Source organism: Diceros bicornis, chromosome 3, assembly GCF_020826845.1.
Source record: "Diceros bicornis minor isolate mBicDic1 chromosome 3, mDicBic1.mat.cur, whole genome shotgun sequence".
NCBI lineage: Eukaryota > Metazoa > Chordata > Mammalia > Perissodactyla > Rhinocerotidae > Diceros > Diceros bicornis.
The window spans coordinates 91,076,828-91,096,913 of record NC_080742.1 but is presented as its reverse complement, the minus strand read 5'-3'; the positions used below and the strand labels follow the sequence as shown (position 1 = coordinate 91,096,913).

General features: G+C 40.4%; 1 protein-coding gene across 4 annotated transcripts in view; it reads left to right on the top strand.

Annotated features, from left to right (window-relative positions):
• The first annotated feature begins 4,673 nt into the window (after positions 1-4,673).
• LOC131398491 (TRPM8 channel-associated factor 1) overlaps positions 4,674-20,086 on the top strand; it is a 47,259-nt gene continuing 31,846 nt past the window's right edge. Inside the window, exons 1-2 of one of the 4 annotated variants that reach the window (XM_058532099.1) lie at positions 4,674-4,795; positions 17,082-17,382. The gene's annotated coding sequence lies outside the window, so the exon portion shown is untranslated. Of the gene's footprint in view, positions 4,796-17,081; positions 17,383-19,438; positions 19,544-20,086 lie in introns of those variants that run through there. The other 3 variants (XM_058532072.1, XM_058532092.1, XM_058532082.1) reach the window with 3 other exon arrangements.

Sequence of the window (20,086 nt, the reverse complement as noted above, 5' to 3'; positions counted from 1 at the left end):
TACACACCTGAAATCCAGGCCCTGGATCTGAGGGAATGGGGGCCTAGCAGGAAGCTAGCTAGAGGAAAATGGGTAAATTTGGGGTTCCCATACCCCCAGGCTCTATTAGTGTCATCACTAGTAATTTTTGTAAGTTAAAGAGTGTCCAACAGTGTCCCCCCAAGAGTCTCCAGGCCAGAACCACAGCTGTCAAGACTTTTTTTGGATACTGCTTTAGAATACATTGTTTTTCTTCCCTGAGAAGGATATTAGGGTATCTTTTTCTTTCTCCAAGCCACCCTGTTTGAATTTCCTAGACGAGATTTAAAGAGAGACAGAGAGCGGGAAAGAGACTGTAAATTTACGGTGCAGAGGCTATATGTTTGAGTGACCAGGGAAGAAAAGGTCTATAAAATTTTTTGTTAATCTAAATACTAAACATTTGTGAATTCTATAAAAGAAAACAGGTGAAATACTCCCAGGAACGTGTTGGTCAGCAAAAATGTTTATTTCTGCAAGAATGAAACATCATAAATTCCCAAAAAAAGATGGCAGAAAGAGGCCAGATCACAAAATTCCCTTCCATCAATATCTAATGAAATTAATGTAAAGAAAGTTGTAAGAGCATAAAAGAAATATTTATTAAATATTAAAATAGGTCGTCAATTATGTTCAGTTTTAGAAAAAAGTGCTGTTCCCTGAGAAGAGGATGAAGATAAACCCAGCCAAGTGGAGAAAGCCTTATACAGAACGCTTAGAATATATCAGAAATTCTTGTTGGGGAGAAACATTTACCTGAGTAATTCTTTAGCTTCTTTGTTTAATTCATTAGCTTAAAAATAATACTGTTATGGACTGAATGTTTGGCTCCCCCAGAATTCATATGTTGACATCGTAACCCCCAATGTGATGGTATTAGGAGGTGGAGGCTTAGAAAAGTCATTAAGTCATGAGAGTAGAGCCCTCATGAATGGGATTTGTGCCCTTGTGAGGGGAGGATTTCAAGAAATCTGAGCTCTTTCGCTCTGCCCTGTGAGGTCACAGAGAGGAGACCATCTACGAAGACTATCATCATAGAAGACTATCTATGAATCAGGAAGAGAGTTCTCACCAGACACCAAATCTGCCAGCAACTCGATCTTGGACTTCCCAGCCTCCAGAACTGTGGGAAATAAATTTGTTGTTTAAGCCATCCAGTCTATGGTGTTTTTGTTATAATAGCCCAAACTGACTAAGACAAATACTTTTTAAATTAAAAAAAGTATGTTCAGTATGATCCTCTTTATTTCCCCCTTTCTTTCCATCTATTCATGCACTATATTGTTTTCATAAAAATAAGGAAGTCATTATCCTAAAAAGAGAAGATAGCACTTAACCTTTCTTTAAAAAAAAAAAAAAATTCTCCAGCTTAATCAGTCTTCCTTCAGTTTTCGTCCATCCTCCACTGTTCCTATTTTGATTATATTTATTTCTCAATGAAGTTCCTACTTAAAACTCTGAGCAAACTTGATTTCTAAACGCAAAATGTTCCAAGCATAAGCTTTAAAATTTTTCTTCTCCCTGTTTGTGTTTGTTATAATTCCATTTCATGAATCTATTTTAGTCCCTATAGAAGTCCACAGGGAGGGACATACGTATGAAGAGGTGAGGAAGAAAATGGTGAGTGAGAAGCAGGCATAAAGGCCCTCCCGTGGCAGAGGTATTTTCCTGGAGGCTTTTGTCCCAGACTGTGGCGAAGAGTTACATTCAGTGTACTTAAATCTCCCCTGCCCTCCCACACTGAAAGTCCCTTTGTTATACAACATAGAGCTTTAAGGGTGGTGAGGAGAAAAAAAAAGCATGGGGAAACACACAGGAGTGAGGCCTGTCCCACTCACTCTCTACCTCAGTAAATAAAGAAGAGCCCCCAGAAAGGGGCTTGTATTCAGGGGTTACCAGTAGTGACCAGCAGCAAAGCCATATGGAGGCTGGAGCAGCTGAGCGGAGCACAGAGCTCTGAGCAGCAAATTCCAACGAACAACCCAGGGTAGGGTGGGGGCTGTATGAGTTGGGTTCTCCAAAGAAACAGAACCGATAGGAGATTAGGTACATAGATAGATAGATAGATAGATAGATAGATAGATAGATAGATAGATAGATAGATATGGATGGATAGACAGATAGATAGATTTATTATAAGGAATTAGCTTGAACAATTACGGAGACTGCAAGTCTCAAAATCTGCAGGGTGAGTCGGCAAGCTGAAGAGCTGACGGCGTTATTCCAGTCCAAAGACCAACAGGCTCAACACTCAGGAGTCAATGTTTCAGTCCCTGTCTGAAGGCAGGAAAAAAGGCAACGGCCCGTTTCGAAGACAGAAAGATTACTTAGGGGAGGGTCAGCCTTTTTGCTCATAGGCACGGCCACGACTCCCTTCTCCCTTGCCTCCTTTACCCTCGAAACCTGCAAGCTGTGTGTCCTCTGCTCGCTTTCCTGCCAAAATCTAATCTTCCTCAGAACAACCCTGCCAGCCCTGGCCTGAGATTGGAGGGCAGACGTCGGGGTTCACTTCTCAGCGGTTTCTAGAAATGAGCAAGCCCAGCTACCCAGGCACAGAGGGGTAATTTCTGACTACAGAGTCCTTTGAGGGTGAAAGGCAAAGCTAATGTCTGGGCACGTCTGTGCAGCTGAGTGCGGCGTCTAAGGGACCTGCGGAGGCAGACGGGTGATTAGAGATTGTAGATTGAGTGTTCCTAAAAGATCCGGGGTCCTTGGCCTTCAGTTTTCTCTTTCTCGTTCTCTCTGCCAAGACAGCTGCATTTCTCTCTCACCATATCCGTCCTCCTCTCAGAAACTGACAGTCAACACACACATGCCTGCCGCCCCCACTCTCTCCCCAGACACACCCGCAGAGCCCAGCATTTTTAGTTGGTGTTGTTTTTGCTGTACAATTGGTCACAGTTTCAGAGCTAAAACATCTCATCCAATCTCCTCCTTTATCGAAAAAACAATAGTGACATGCAGGCAGCAGAAAGGGTTAGCATAGGTAGAGATGTAGCATGACCTTGACATTCGGATTGTGTGTGTGTGTGTGTGTGTGTGTGTGTGTGTGTGTGTGTGTGTGTGTGTGTGTTTAGGGGGCTGGGGGTAAACAGGGCCGGTACAGCCTGTGAACCTCCTCCCCCCTGCAAGCACACGCGGACTACACAGACCTCCGCCAGCAAATTCCCTGCCAATGGAGGCCAGGCTCTTCTGCTCTGCTCCTCTCCTCCCCCTGCCGCCTCCGCTCACCCAAGACCCCTCCCCCTCCTCCTCTGACGTCAGAGACATGCTCTTTGCAGGCTGTCTCTGGGCCTGGGTGAGGACCTGGAAAGCAAAGGAAAGAGAGGGGAGCCCACACAGATTGGGAATTTAGTACTGACAGCTGCTCGGAGTTTAGAATGTCCGTTCTCACACACTGTCACATGTGTTTCAAGAAGTCTGAAAAACAGCAGACTTTTAAGTGGCAGTTAAGCGAACAACTCAAGTGTTCTGCGGATAAGGTGTGCTACCCACTACACTTTCTACCTGTAAAGAACTAAATTATGTGGAGGAGGAAGACAAACAGAAGAGACAAGATGAACAGAAAGACCTAAGGGAAATGAGCATAGAAAGAGAAGTGGTATTTAGAATTGAGGGAGGCCTATTGGATCCAGGGCAGAAATGGAACTAGCAGGTCAAACTTACCCAGAAATAAGTGAAAGAGGAGAAGCAGAGAAGGAGATGTGACGACAGGATCAGAGGTCCAAGTGACGAGATGGCTGGTTTTGAAGGTGGAGCAAAAGGCCCCAAGCCAAAGAATTTGGGCAGCCTCCGGAAGCTGGAAAAGGCAAAGAAATGGATTCTCCCCTAGAGCCTCCAGAAGGAACCTAGCCGCGCCTACACCCTGATGTCATCCAGTGAGACCCTCCGGTACTTCTGACCTACAGAACTGTTTAGATAATAAACGTGTTGTTTCAAGCCACTAAGTTTGTGGTAATTTCTTACCGCAGCCATAGCAAACGACTGCACTCCCCAGATGGTAAAGTAGAGGATGTAACAGTGGCTTCAGGGTCCAGGCTTTTAACAGCCACAATTTTCTCTCCCTCCAGCCCAATATCTGTCCCCTATTTATTGGTTAGTAAAATTTTTAACACCTTCTTGTTTCATTTAATTTCTAAAACAATACGTGTGATATTTTAAAACAATTCAGTGGTTATGAAGATAAGTATCAAAAACCAACTTCTTCACTCTTAGCCCTGCATCTTACATAAGCAATGCAAGATTGTTTTCTTCTTATAGGAATGTCATCACGCGCTTCATTTTGATGCAACTTGATTCTTTTAACCAAAAATATATCTAAGAACCACAGATTTAACTCGTCCTTGGAAATAATTGCGCATTATCTTACATAAAAATATATTATTATATATCAACCGCTCATTTGTTCATAAATAGTCTCGGGGATTTATTTTTCAACAAATTGCCCTGCCGCACTCCCGGGGCGGGCGCCGAGGTCTCCATCCTGGATGAGGGGCGGCATCTTCCAGCAGAAACCGACACAAAGCGGAGCCTCTGCGGTCCGGCGGCGGCTGGCCAAGCTCCGCCCCCCTGCCGCAGCCGCCAATCAGCTCCCGGGTCTGCGCCGTCCTGGGCTCCCCTCTCCCCTGGCCGCCTGCGGCTTCCCAGGTCCCCGGCCTCGTCCGCCGCCCAGTCCCTTCTCGCCTGGGCAGCCCCTTCCCCTTGGGAACTGCCGCCGCCCCCTCCTAGCCAGTCCTCTCTGCCGCGAACCCGCGCTGCAGGTAACAGCGGGCCAACGGTGAGTGGAGGTCAGCGATGGATTCTGGACCAGGAGAGGCCTGGCGGTGACACAGGCCACAGCCCAGAGCGCGGGGTGTCCGGGCGGGGAGAGGGGGCGACATGGTGAATGCCCGGGGAGACTGCCTGTGTATTTGTATAGGGTCGGGAGGGGTGGGGACTGGCGTGGGTCCTCTGCGTGTCGCCGAGGGGAGGGTGGCAGACGTGCTGCGCGGAGGATCACTTGCTGTTTACCTCCCGGATGCTTCTCTGGTGTCTCCCCGCAGCTCGGTCTCTTTCCTTTTTGCCGCACTGTTATTCACCCTTTCTTGTCAGGAGGCGATGACCCCCTATTTCCTTGTGATTTTCTTTTGCTCCGCAGGGAGCCATTGAGATTTGAGCTAAAAGGAACCATGGAGGCGACGTCATCTCACCTCCTGGGGGCCTTGCTCTTTTATTCTTTGGGGGTAGCTTGCCTCTGCAGAACCCCCTAGCTGAAAGGGCTCACCTCCCCAAGTGCCCTCCACGTCCACGGGCCCTGAGAGTGTCTGTGGTGGGGGAGGGAGGTGCGGCGTGCGAGAGGGGTGGTGATGGGACGGGGTGCGGGGAAGCAGGCGGAACGTTCAGTCTGGAACGCATTAGGCCTGAAGCACCAAGTGCTGGATTATAGTTCCCAGGTAGACAGCCCCGAGCTGGCCACTGAGTGGGCTCCACCTGCAGTGGAAGGAGATGGCCTTAAGTATAGGAGAAAAAGATTTCCGAATGGGATAATCGTGGAAACTTCTTGGAAGAAGTGCAGATCTAACTAGATATAAAGGACAAAATGTATCTGTCTAGCTGACCGTCCGTCCGTCCGTCCATCCATCCATCCATCCATCCATCCATCCATCCATCCATCCTTTCATACTCCAAACTATTTATTTGTCAATTGACTTCATTTAAATATTCTTTCCTTTTTTTTTTTGCTTTTTTAAAAATTTATTAATAAAAAGTAGATAAAACATCTAAAAACAGTCTAAAGAATAATGAATTGAATGCCTGACCATCCCCTAGGTCAAGAAATAGGACATTGCAGTACCTTAGAAGGCCCCTGTGGGTCCCAGCTCTGGCCCATCCTTCTCCCTTCCTTGAGAGGTGACATTTCTCCTGATTTTAATCATTTCCTTGTTTTCTTTATAGTTTTACCATTTGTGTGTGTGTTCCAAAAAGATGTGTATGTGTTGGCTTTCCCTATTTTTTGCTTTCATATTAATAGCATTAGATTGCACATATTCTTAAGTTTTTGAGATTCATCCTTGTTGATGCTTCCTTCATTTCCATTGTTTATGGTATGAATATACTATAATTGATCTATTCTACTGATGATAGACATTTTAGTTGTTGCCAGTTTGGGAGATGTATGAGTTATCTATTGAGGTGTAACAAATCACCCCAATACTTAGCAGCTTAAAACAAAACAAAACAAAAAACCCTGTTATCTCACAGTTTCTGTGGGTCAGGAATCCAGAAGGAGCTTAGCTGGGAGTCTCTGACTTAGTATCTCTTATAGGCTGTAAGCAAGGTGTTGGCTGGGGCTACAGTCATTTCAAGGCTGGGGTGGAGGGAACCCCTTCCAAGCTCACTCACATGACTGTTAGCAGGCCTCTTGGCCTCACTGGCTTTGGTTGGACACATCAGTTCTTTGCCACATGGGCCCCTGAATAGGAGCTAGTCACAATATGGAAGCTTGCTTCCCCCAGAGTGAAGGCTCCCAGAGAGAAAGAGAAAGAGAAGGATGAAAGCCAGATACTTTTTGTAACCTAATCTCAAAAGTAGCATCCCATCATTTTTGCCATCTTCTATTCACTAGAAGTGAGTTCCAGCCCACTCTCAAGACCATGAGTAGCAGGGAGGCAGGGATAATTGGGCGCTGTTTTAAAGGCTGCCTACTACAGGGGATATTAACAAGTAATGTTGTCCTCTAACATTCTTGTACATGCCTTCTGGTTCACATGCACAGGTTCACACTGTTCCCTACACACCTAGGTGTGGAATTACTGGGTTATAAGATTTGTGTATGTTCAGCTTGATTAGGTTATATCCAAGCTGTTTCCAAAGTGTCGAGCCAGTTTGCACTGGTTCCAGCAACAGATGAGAGTTCCTGTTGCTCCACATACTTGTCATAACTTGGTATTATCATATTTCATTTTTAGCCAGTCTGGCAGCATGAAATAGCATTCCATTGTGATTTTAATTAGCATTCCTCCAATAACGAAAAGTGGTGACCATCTTTTCATATATTGATTTGTGCTTTCTTTCTGTGAAATTCTGGTTCCTGTCTTTTACTCATTTTCATATTGGGCTGTCTTTCTTATTGACTCAATGGAATGCTTTCTTTATATAATCTGGATGGTCATCAATCCTTTGTTAGCTACATATACTGCAAATATCAGCTTTAAGTTTGGTGCTTAGCTTTTCTTTCTCTCTATGTCTGTCTGTCTCTTTCAATGAACCAAGTTTTGAATTTTAATTTCAAGTTATCAGTATTTTCTTTCATAGCTTTTCTTGTTTGGGAAAATTGTTTCCTCAAGAAAATAAATTAATTTTACTATATTTTCCTCTAAAAGCTTTTATAGCTTTGTGTTTGGCAATTCGTCTTAATCCACCTAGAAATTGATTTTTGTGTTGTTTATTCCATATGAATAATCAGTTGTCCCAGCACCAGTGATCTGCATGAATCAAATTTTCCATATATGTATGAATTTGTTTCAAGCTCTCTACTCTCTTTTGTTATGTATTTGCCTAACTCTGCACCAATACTAAATTGTTTTTAACTACTATAGTTTTATAATAAGGCTTGAAATCTGCCAGGAAAGATCCTCCCGCCTCTTTATTCTTCTTCTTCAAGAGTATTTTAGCAATTCTTGGACTTTTGACTTCCCATATAAATATTTAAATAAACTTGTCAAGTTCTCCAAAACAAGAAACAAACAAGCAAACAAACCAACCTGCTGGAATTGTGATTGATATTGCATTACTTCTATGTATCAATTTGGTGAGAAATGTCTTCTTTAGGATGTTGAATCTTTCCATCTATGAACTTGGTATATAATGCTATTTACTTAGCTCACTTTTAATGTTTTAAATGTATAATGTTGGGGGCCGGCCTGGTGGCGCAAGCGGTTAAGTGCGCGCGCTCCGCTGCGGCGGCCCGGGGTTCGCTGGTTCGGATCCCGGGCGCGCACCGAAGTACTGCTTGGTAAGCCATGCTGTGGCGGCGTCCCATATAAAGTGGAGGAAGATAGGCACCGATGTTAGCCCAGGGCCATCTTCCTCAGCAAAAAAAAGAGGAGGATTGGCGGATGTTAGCTCAGGGCTGATCTCCTCACAAAAAAAAAAAAAAAAAAAAAAAATAAAATAAATGTATAATGTTGAATAATGTAGTATAATGTTGAATAAAAGTAGGGAGGGTGATCTCGTTTTATCCTTAATACAATAGAGAGAAAGATTTCACTATATTAACTTTAAATATTGCATTTGCAGTGGTTATTTTATAAATGTCTTATCCCATGATAAGAAAGTTTGATTCTTCTTTTGGTAAACACTTTTATTATGAATAGATGTTTTGTTGAATGCTTCTTCTATAGTTATTGATTTTCTCATATAGTTTTTTCCTTTAAATATGTTAATATGGTGAAGTATAGTATTCAATTTTTAATATTAAATCACCTTTACATTCCTGGAATAAACCCTCTATGGTAAATATGCAATAACTTTTATATATAGATATAGATATGAAGATAAGCACTAGATATTTGCATCTATATATGTGAATTGAGATTAGCCAGTAATTATCCTCTTTGGTACTAACATTATCTGTTGTTGATATCATCTCATAAAATAACATGAGTAGTATTCTCACTATTGCTATTCTCTGGAAGAATTTGTGCAAGATTAGAATTACTTGGTCCTTGAATATTTCCTCAAATCACAGCAGAATCCTCAGGGTTTGGAGTTTACTTTGTCAGAAGATATTAAACTTCTTGGTTCAGTTGCTTTAAGAATTATAGGACTATTTAGGTTTTCTTATGGAGTCAGTTTCCATCAATTGTATTTTCCAAGATATTTAACAATTTCATATATATATATATATTCAAAATTAATAGAATAAAATTGTTCATAATATCCTCTCATTATCTGTTTAAATATTTCAATCATCTGTTGCTATGACCCCCTTGTCCCTCTGTAAAATGGGAGGACATGGCATCTGTCCTGTCTCAGAGCTGTATTGTTCAGGAAGGGCCTTTGCCAACAGAAGTCGGACATCAGAAAGGGTCATCTAGCATCCGAAGCGTGTGGAAACCTCATCACGAACACTTTTGCCAACTCCGAATATACATACATTCATTACTAATATATGTATATTTTCTTTCTTTTTTTATTTTGATTAATTTTGCCAGAACTTGGACTATGTTATTAGCCCTTTCACATACTCACACACACAAAAAACTTTGTCTATTTTTTTCATTAGTTGTTATTTATTTTCTTACTTCTTCCTGCCTTCTTTGAATTTTTCTGCTATTTATTTTGTAAGCTCTGAAGTTATATACTTAGCTCATTAATTTTGAGCTTTTCTTCTTCTGTAAGCTCTTAAGCCTATAAATTTGTATCACTACTTTTTAGCAATATCTCATAAGTGTTGATATGCATATTTTGCTATTATGTAGCTTTGAGTATTTATAATTTCCATTATGGTTTCTTGTTTGAGCCATGAATTTTTTAGAAGGGTGTATTTTAGTTTCTAATCGCTCACATGAAGATTATTTTATTATCTTGTAGTTAGTGTTGCCTAACTAATTCATAATGTAATCAGAGAATGTATGATACCAATTCCTTTGGCTTTGTTGAAGCTAACTTTATAACCTAGCAATAGTCAGTTTTATTTGAGTCCTTAAAAATAATGTGTGGTCTCTAATTATATAATGTCCTATGTATATACCTTTAAAACAAGTGTGCTAATTATGCAATCCAAATCTGCCATATCTACAACAATTTTTTATCTGCTTGAATTATCAATAACAAAAATAGGTATGTTCAAGTCTCTCATGAGATGGATTTTGAAATTTCTCATTGTAGACTTGCTTTTTTTAACTTTACATATTTTGAGGCTATGTTATTAGTGAATTGGGGCAAATTGAAAATTTTATCATAATGTAGGGATACGATATTATGACTACTTATTAATGCTTTTAGTTTTAAATTCCTAATTTGTTCAAATATCAAATCAAGGTTTCCTTGATTGACATTTACCTCATTTATCTTTCTTTCATCCTTTGACTTTAAATCTTTCTGAATCTATGTTTTAAGTATATATGTCATAAACTTACCTGTATTTTTAAAAATCCTGGATTTTTAAAATTATTGTCTGACACTTTATAACTTTTCATTTAATAATTTAGTCCAAATATATTTATTTTGATTAGTAATACAGTTGGATTTATTTCTACCATCTTATTATTTGCTTTTTATTTTTTCTGATTTATCAGTCTCTTTTATTCCTCTGCCCTCTTTCTTTTTCCTTCTTTCTTTATTTCCCCATTTTACTCCTCCTCTTATTTGGATGTTAGATGTTCTAATGTTTTAGGTTGAACGTTTTAGGAATACTCTAGTTGTATAACACACTTAATTCATAACATTTATTGAAATATAATTGACAAATAAGACGAATATATAAGGTATACAATATGTTTAGGTATATGTATACATTGTGAAATGATTACCACAATCAAGCTAATTAACATATCCATCACCTCATATAGGCCATGCCCCCGTGAGAACAACTGTGATCTACTCTCAGCAAATTTCAAGTATATAATACAGTATTGTTAACTATAATCCCTATGCTATACATTAAATCTCCAGAATTTATTCATCCTACATATCTGAAACTTTGCAACCTTTGACCAGTATTTGCTCATTTCCCCAACCCAGCAGCCTCTAGTAACCACCATGCTACTCTCTGCTTCTGTGAGTGCAACTTTTTTAGATTCCAAGTATAAGTGAGATAATACAGTATTTGTCTTTTTCTGTCTGAATTATTTTTAAACTTAGCATAATGCCCTCAAGGTTCATCCATGTTGTCACAAATGTCAAGATTTCCTTCTTTCTTTATGGCTGAATAAATTCTATTGTATATAAACACCACAATTTCTTTATCCATTCATCCATTTGATAGACACTTAGGTTGTTTCCATATCTTGGCTACTGTGACTAATGCTGCAATGAACATGGGAGTATAGATATCATTTCCAGAAACTGATTTCATTTCCCCTGAATATGTACCTAGAAGTAGGATTGCTGGATCATATGGTAGTTCTATTTTTAATTTTTTGAGGAACCTCTATAGTGTTTTCTGTAATGACTATACCAATTTACGTTCACACCAACAGTACAAGAGTTCGCATTTCTTGCGATAACCAACACTTGTTATCTTTTGTCTTTTTGATGCCAGCCCTTCTAACAGGTGTGAGGTGATATCTCATTGTGGTTTTGATTTGCATTTCCATGATTAGTGAATTTTAGTACCTTTTCATATACCTATTGGCCATTTATATGTCTTCTTTTGAGAAATGTCTATTCTGGTCCTTTGCTTGCCTTTTAATTGGATTATTTGTTTTCTTGCTATTGAGTTATTTGAGTTCCTTATATATTTTGGATATTAACCCCTTATTGGATATATGGTTTGCAAATATTTTCTCCCATTCCCTAGTTTGTCCCTTCACTCTGTTGACTGTTTCCTTTTTCCTGTGCAGATGCTTTTTAGTTTGATCTAGCCCCACTTGTTTATTTTTTCTTTTGTTGCCTTTGCTTTTGGGGTCATATCCAAAAAATTTATTTCCCAGATCAATGTGAAGAAGCTTTTCCCTATGTTTTCTTCTAGTAGTTTTACAGTTTCAAGTCTTATGTTTAAGTGTTTAATGCATTTTGAGTTAATTTTTGTATGTGGTATGAGATAAGGGTCCAATTTCATTTTTCTGCATGTGGATATCTAGCTATTCCAACACTGTTTATTGAAGAGACTATCCTTTCCTCATTGTGTGTTCTTTGCACCTTTGTTGAGGATCAGTTAAACATAAATGTGTAGGGTTGTTTCTGGGCTCCCTATTCTGTTCCATTGGTGTATGTGTCTGTATTTATGCAAGTACCCTGCTATTTTGATTACTATAGCTTTGTAGTATAGTTTGAATTCAGGCACTGTGATGCCTCAAATTTTATTTTTCTGGCTGGAGATTGCTTTGGCTATTTGAGGTATTTTGTGGGTCATATGAATTTTAAGATTGTTTTTTCTATTTCTGTGGAAAATGCCATTGGAATTTTGATAGGCATTGCATTGACTCTGTAGATAGCTTTGGGTAGTATGGGCATTTTAACATTATTAATTTTTCCAGCCCATGAACACAGGATGTCTTTCCATTTATTTGTGTCTTCAATTTCTTTCATCAGTGTTTTACAGTTTTCAGTTACAGATCTTTCACTTCCTTGGTTAAATTGGTTCTTGAGTATTTTATTGTTTTTGATGCTATCGTAAATGGGATTCTTTTCTTAATTTCTTTTCAGATACTTTGTTATTAGTATATAGAAACACAACTGATTTTTGTATGTCGATTTTGTATCCTGCAACCATATAGAATTTATTAGCTCTGTTTTTTTGGGGAATCTTTAGGGTTTTTTATATATAAGATCACGTCATCTGCAAACAGAAACATTTTAACTTTTTCCTTATCATTTTGGATGCCTTTTATTTCTTTTTCTTGCCTAATTGCTCTGGCTAGTACCATGTTGAAAAAAAGTAGTGAGAGTGAGACCGCTTGTCTTGTCCCTGATCTTAGAAGAAAAACTTTCAGCTTTTCACCTTTGAGTGTGATGTTAACTATGGGCTTGATATATATGGCCTTTATTATGTGGAGGTATATTCCTTCTATATCCAATTTGTTGAGAGTTTTTGTCATGAAAGGATGTTGTATTTTGTCAAATGTTTTTCCTGAATCTACTGAGATGATCATGTGATTTTTAGCCTTCATTTTGTTAACACGGTGTAGCACATTTATTGATTTGCAGATGTTGAGCCATACTTGCATTACTGGAATAAATCCCACTTGATCATGGCATATGATCCTTTTAATGCATAGATGAATTCAGTTTGGTAATGTTTTGTTGAGGACCTTTGCATCTGTGTTCATCTGGGATGTTGGCCTATAATATTCTTTTCTTGTAGTCTCTTTGTCTGACTTTAATATCAGGGTAAGGGTAAGGCTCAAACAATGCAATAACTTTAAAACAGTTTATCTTCATTAATCCCCATCTTGCAGTATGCTATTGTTATTGTATATTTTATTCTTTATATGCTTTTTTGTCCCACAAGACATTATTTTTTTTATTTAAACAGTCAATATTAACTTATATTTGCCCATGTATTTACTCTTTTCAGTATTCTCTATTCCTTCCTACAGTTCTGTGCTTTTATCTGGGATAATTTTCCTTACCTGAAGAACTCCTTTTTGTAGTTCTTACACTGTTATTGGCAACAAATTCTCTCAAGTTTTGTTTATCTAAAATTGTCTTTATTATGCCTTCATGTTTGAAGGATATTTTTGTTGTGCATAGACTCTGGGTTGGCAGATTTTATCTTCTTCTTCTTCTTCTTTTTTTTTTTTTTTTTTGACAATTCCATTGTGCTCTGGTTTCTATCATTTCTTTTGAGAAGCTAACTGTATTATTGTTCATTGGAATGGAAAGTATTCTTTATCTCTGGCTGATTTTCAGATTTTCTCTCTGAATTTGGTTTTTAGCAGTTTGACGATGACATGCCTGAGTGTAGTTTTCTTTGTATTTGTTCTGCTTGGGGAATGTAGAGTTCTTTCAACCTGAGTTTTGATGTTTTTCATCTCTTTCAGGGACCTTTCAGTCATTAATTATTAACATATTAACTCTTTTCATTCTCTTTCTCCTCCTCTTCTGAGACTCTGATTACACGTCATAACTTTTTACTATATCTCATAATTCTATTTTGCCCATTCTATATCATTTCATCCCATTGGGCATCATCTTTTTTCCCTCTGTGTTATTTTTGGATACTTGGTAATGACCTTTGTCATATTTCATCTATTTTCTGGTCCTTTCTGTCTAATATGTTATTAAAGCCAAGTGTTGAATTCCTGGTTTCAGTGATTATTTTTTATTTCTAAAATTTACATTTTACTCTTTTATGTTGTAATTCTATACTGAAATTCTCCAGTCTTGTTTCTGTTATTTTTGAGCATATAAATCACAGTTGTTTTGAAATCAGTCCTCGTCTAGGAACTCAAATGTCTGAATCACCTGGGAGTCCGTATCTGTTATTTGTTGTTTGTCTTGAGTTCTGAGCAGTTTATCCTGATTTTTAGCCTCCCTATAAATTTTTCATTAGATGCAGGACATCATGAATGAAAAATTTTAAAGGTTCTGGTTGTTGTTATTGTTTCTTGAAGAAGATTTTTTGGGGTGGGGCAGAGATAAAGGACCAGCAGATTACTTTCATACTATCAAAAGTTAGTTTTAAGCTTTCTTAGAAGTGGTTTATTTCAAGTTTTTCCTTTCTCCAGGAGCATAGTCCTTATTCCTAAAATGTCATTCTTGTTTATATGCCGTAGGTTTTCTTGTGTCTCAACTGAAAGCAGAGTGTTTTGATAAGAATCATCTACTTTGTTGGGGCTTGACCTCCAGGGCTTTATTCCCAGTACAGTACAGCTACCGAAATGACTGCTCCATTGTTTTAGCATGTTAGCCACGATTTTCTGCAAGTTTTTTGGGGGTCTGTCCCTGTGCATGTATAGCTTAGAAGTCAGCTATAGTGACTTAAGGGGAACTTGTACATAGATTTTAGATTCACTTCTCTGACATTTCTTGTTGTGTGCAATTGTGCCCTTTGAGTTCCAGTTGATTTGGTAATCTGGAACCAGTAAGACTGACACTCTCTGCTTGGCCTTAGTTACTCTGCATTGTGAACTGGAAAATGCCCCAAAGGAAAAGGTCATAGTGAATGTGGAGCTCATGTCCTGAGTTTTCCTTCCCTCGGGATTGTAGCTCCTCAAACCTGCTTGTGTTGTTTGCTCTTCAGAGTCTTCCATTATTTCCTGTATTTTGTCCAGCTTTTGTTGCAGTTTTCAGTGGGAGGGTTGTTTCAAACAATGTGTTCTCTTAAGGCCAGAAGTGGAAGTCTCTCACCATTTTGTCTTACATCTCAGATTATTTATCTAAGATTATTTTATTTCTTCTTGTGATACATTCTTTAGAATTTCCTTTAAAGCACATCTTTTGATAATAAATTCTTAGTATTTGTTGGTCTGAAAATAACATTTTTAAGACTTTTAATAGAAGATAGTGCCAGGGTGGCACTAGAGATGAGAAAGCAGGGAGGGTAGCTTTTGAGTAGCAGGGAGGAAGCACGTAAGTAGCTTCCAGTTTTGGACTGTCATGGATGGTGGTGCTTTGAATGTTCTACTACATGTCTTTTGGTGACATGTATATGCATTTCTATTGGGATTTCTATTTCTAAGAGTGGATTTGCTGAATAGTCCTAGTTTTTATTTCAAAATGATTTTTGTAACATTTTAAAAATACAAAATTTCTAAAGAAAAAAGTTACTGGTCAACCCTCCCCACTTCCTGCGGTAGCCAAATATGTCCTTAATTTTCCTGTGCTCAGATAAACATAAACATACAAAAGTAGGATCATCAATTTTTCACTGAAAATACATATTGAGAGCATTCCTCAAGGTATGATGATCTCATCCTTTTTAAGAACCGCATAATATTTTATTTTGGTATGGATTTTTAAAAATTGTTCATTCATTCCTATGTTCTGAGTATTTACAGAACTTAATATCTCAAAAGTTATTTCAGTGCTTTCAGGATTTCCTGGCAGTCTCCATTACTCAGGGCAGAAACTGGAAAGAAAAAAAGAAACTCTAAGGGAAGTAAAAATAAGAAAGTATTTAAAATTGAGCTGGTAATATAGAGTCTGAAACAGAAACAGAGGATAGAACCAGCTGAAATTTTGGGAGCTAAAGAAAACAAAAGACTTAAGGGAGAAAATTGAAAGGAAATAGCATGAAGACAAGGAGAAAACTTACAGTGCAGGAAATATGTAATTTGATCAGTTTTCTATATCAATCTGTTTGCTTTGTTGAGGGGTGATCGTAGGATTGCCTTCCTTACCCACATTCATTTGTCTTGTCCATTTACCCATTAAGTGGACATTATGGGACACCCATTAATGGCCACATGAAGTGAAGAATCTAAAGAAGAATAAAACACAGTTCTTGACTTATGCTTCCTTGAGTTGGGCAGTGTGATGACACCCTGAAGTAACAGCAGATGTGGTACTCCATCCTCTTTACCACTGAATCTACATTGCCGTGGAAGGGCAGCCTGGACACTTGTTTTGTGGTGGGGAGAAAGCTTTATAATAGCCTCTTCCTGAGGACAGTTTGGTCTGGGGACACCTTCTCCTCTGCTACCTGGCCAATAGGGGCCAGGGTGGTGAGGAAACAGGAGAAAGTCCAGAAGCCACGAAAATCTTGCAGGCCTTTGGGGCCAGACATAACAAGGGACAAGTGGTTTTTCCCCCAGGTTCTAAAGTTGAGCTCACCAAGCTAGATGAGCAGACACCGATTCAAGGCAGGACCTGGTCAGGCATAAAGCCAGGTCCTGGCTCAAATCTCAAGTGTTGGATCCCACTCTTACTTGATTAAAATGAATCAGGACTAGGAAAAAAATCAGGACTAGGAATCATCTTCATATATGAAATCATATTCATAGAGGGGTCACTACCAGGTGTTATAGCAAGGATATTTTATGTATTTTCAGTTGATTAAATGTATCTATTTTTTATCACAAAATAATACATACTACTATTGAAATGTTAATGAGGTATACTAAGAAAAAATCTATTTGCTGTTTGAAGTAACTGACTCTAATAGTTTGATGTATATCTTCCATATAATTTGTGTTTATATGAGTATCTAAAAATATTTTTTTAATTTTTCGTACAAAAATGCAGTCAGACTTTCCATTTTACTGCCACGTTAAATGTTTATTAAAAATAAAAATATAAATATATAGTCTACCTCCTGGCAAATATATACAGCTTTAACTCATCCTTAGAAATAACCGTGTATTATTTTATATAAAGATCTATCATTATTTATCAACCACTCCCTTGTTGGTAAATAGTCTCACAGATTTATTTTTTAACAAATTGCCCTGCCGCACTCCCGGGGCGGGCACCAGGGTCTCCATCCTTAGCGAGAGACAACGTCTTCGCGCAGAAACAGACACAAAGCCCGGCCTCTGCGGTCCGGGGGCGGCCGGCCAAGCTCCGCCCCCACCGTCGCGACCGCCAATCAGCTCCTGGGTCGGGCCCATCCTCGCGCTGCTCTGCATCTCAGCCGGTCTGCCCCCACACGCCTCCCACCATCGCCTCCACCAATTTTCAGATCCCCAGGCAGCCTGCCCCTTCTCCTTGTCGCATTTCTGCAGAGGAGTCCCTACCCCTCCGAAGTAGCCTGGTGTGGAAATTGCTGGACAACGGGTGAGTCTTGTCCGAACATGGTTTCTGGAAACTGAGCGGGTTCTGGCACACTTACCGAGTCCGCTGCGGCCCGGGTAGGTGGGAGAGGCAGCGGGCCAGGGTCCCTGGGAGCGCCGGGGAGGAGGCGCCTGCGGGGCTAAGAAAGTGGTCGGGTTTTGGGCCTGAGATCGCTCGGGCCAAAGGAGGCAGATGTTTTTCAAAGAGGATTCCCTGTGGTTTCTGCATCTCTGTTTCTGGTTTTGCTTTTTTCTACCCCTGTGGCTGTTGTTTATTTCGTGCTGCATTTCTTCTCCGTTAACCTAACCGTCAAGAGTCTTATACATTCCTGCCCTTTTTAAAATATTTTTCATAATGAAATCTTTCCAAGGTAGATACGTACAGAAAATAATATAACAGATTTATCAGATGCTGACATTTTATCAGCTTTGCGTCAGCTCTGTCTCTCTCTCCGTCTGTGTTTCTCTCTTCCTTTCTAAGAAACAAAACCTGACGGTTAAAACCTTTTTCCCCATCAAGTCTCATGCCCCCATCCTTAGAGGTAAATTAGATTGTAATTCTTCTCGCGTATATTCGTGTGCTTTCATTATTTATCTTTATGTACGCCATGCATGCGTTTTTGTTTTGAGTTTTAAAATTTTTCATGAAATTTTGAGGTTTTACCTTGCAGTGCTATTCGTCATGGCATTTCAGACCCAAAAGGGGCTTAGCAAGCAAGTCACCAGCCCTCCTTGTTTAGCTGAGAACCCTGAACCTTGGGGAGTATAAAGGACATGCTCACAGCCCTTCAGGTGGTCCTTGAAGGGGCAGGATCTTGAATTCAAGATCTCTTGATTTTGTTCCCAGCGTTTCCTCTATGTAAACCCTGCCCCAGAGCTCACCTAGCCACGTACCCCTATTGATTGCTGTTCGCATGAGTCAGTTTGGGGAAAGGGGATTGAAGGGAGATGGGGAAAGGAAATACGGCTTAGATTTGGCCCAAAACCCTAGTCAGGATTAAAAGGTATACATTTTCCTGAAACATGAAGTATTGAATCTTAGGACTACTTGAATATTTATTTTAACAAGCACTTATACAGTCTTACTCTATGCCAGACATTGATCTAAGAACTTTACAAGTATTCACTCTCCTAATTTGAACCTTACCATAAATCTGTAATATACGTACTATTTTTATCATCCCCATTTTGCAGTTAATAAAAGTGAGGCAGGGAGAAATTAAGTGACTTGCCCAGAGTCACTCAGCTGGTAAAGTGTAGCACTGACGTCTGAATGCAGGCCATCTGGTGACAGTCTGGGTTTGTAACCACCATACTACCCTGCATATCACATGCTGGAAGCAGAACCTGAGCAAGATGAAGTCACCACACACAGTAGGAACTTACAGAAGGGAGGAGCAACTGTCAACTGATTAACAGAAAGGATTTGAGGAAAGAAAGAGGCTTTGAAATGGACACAGAAGAATAAATTTTAGCTACCTGTTGTTTGTTTAATATATAGTATATCCTTATTTTTCATTTACAAGAGTAACATATAACAGTGCAAACAACGCAGATCTATATAAAAGTTGCCCTCCGGTATTGCTCATGTTAAACAATATTAACAAGTAGAGATGTATCCTTCCTTTGTCCCACCATAATACAAATATACATAGAGCTGTCTTTTATTGTAAAAATAAAAGTATATTCAACAATTTCTACAATTTTTATTTTCCTGTTAGCAATATTTCAAATACATTCCTCCGACTGAATGGAGATCTAAGCTCTTCATAAGAACCGAATAATATTACATAGAATGTGTCCTCTAGTTTATTCAGCCTTTTCCTTATTAATGAATAGTTAGAGAAGTTTACGTCTTTAATGAAACGGCCGTGCACACTACCAGGATGGGGGCCCGCAATGCCGAGCCCACAGAACCGGCGACACAAAGGAGCGCTGTCCCCTGCCAAGCGCCGCCCCCTCGGGCTCGGGTCCCGCCCGGGAGGAAGTGGGGAGGAGGAGACTCCTCGGGAGCCCCTCCTCTCTTCCCGCTCAGTCTCCTCCCCGCTGCCTGCTGGGTCGGCGGGGTGCTGCTTGCAGGGAAGCCCCTTCCCCGCCGGACTGTGCGTCCCTCCCTGCACCCAGCCCTGCCCCTCCAGCTGCTCCCTGGAAGTGCGGGCGACCTGGTGAGTGGCCCTGTCCCGGTGCCCAGCAGGCCGGAGAAGGGGCGGTGACGGTGGACTTGGCCTGGGTCTGGGGGAGGGCGGTGCCTGAGGCCGAGGGGGCGCGGGCGGACCTGCGGGAGCTGGCGCCGCGAGGCTGGGGGTGCCCAGACCTGGGACCGAATCCCTCGCTGCTCGCGGCCGCGTTCCCGTTGGTGATTGTGCTCTGCGCTCGGGCCCTGCATCGCTCCTGCCGCATAGCTCCCTCTCGCCGGGGTCTGACGTCTGATGTTTGCTTGCTTTGTGTCGTCGAGTTACGGACAGGCCTGACCTGGAGAAACATCATCTAATCCGCAGCTTGATCGGCTGAGAAGGCTGTAGCCCAGGGAGGAGGGAGGGCTTGCTCAGGGCCATACAGGTAGCTGGTGACTGAGCATCACTTGTCCTACTGCCCTTTGATCTTTGCAAACACGTCCTCTGGGACTGACATCCCTCGCCCACTCGCACTGGCCCCCTGGAGACTGGTGTGTGTGTGTGTGTGTGTGTTTGTGTAAGAGGGGCCGGTGG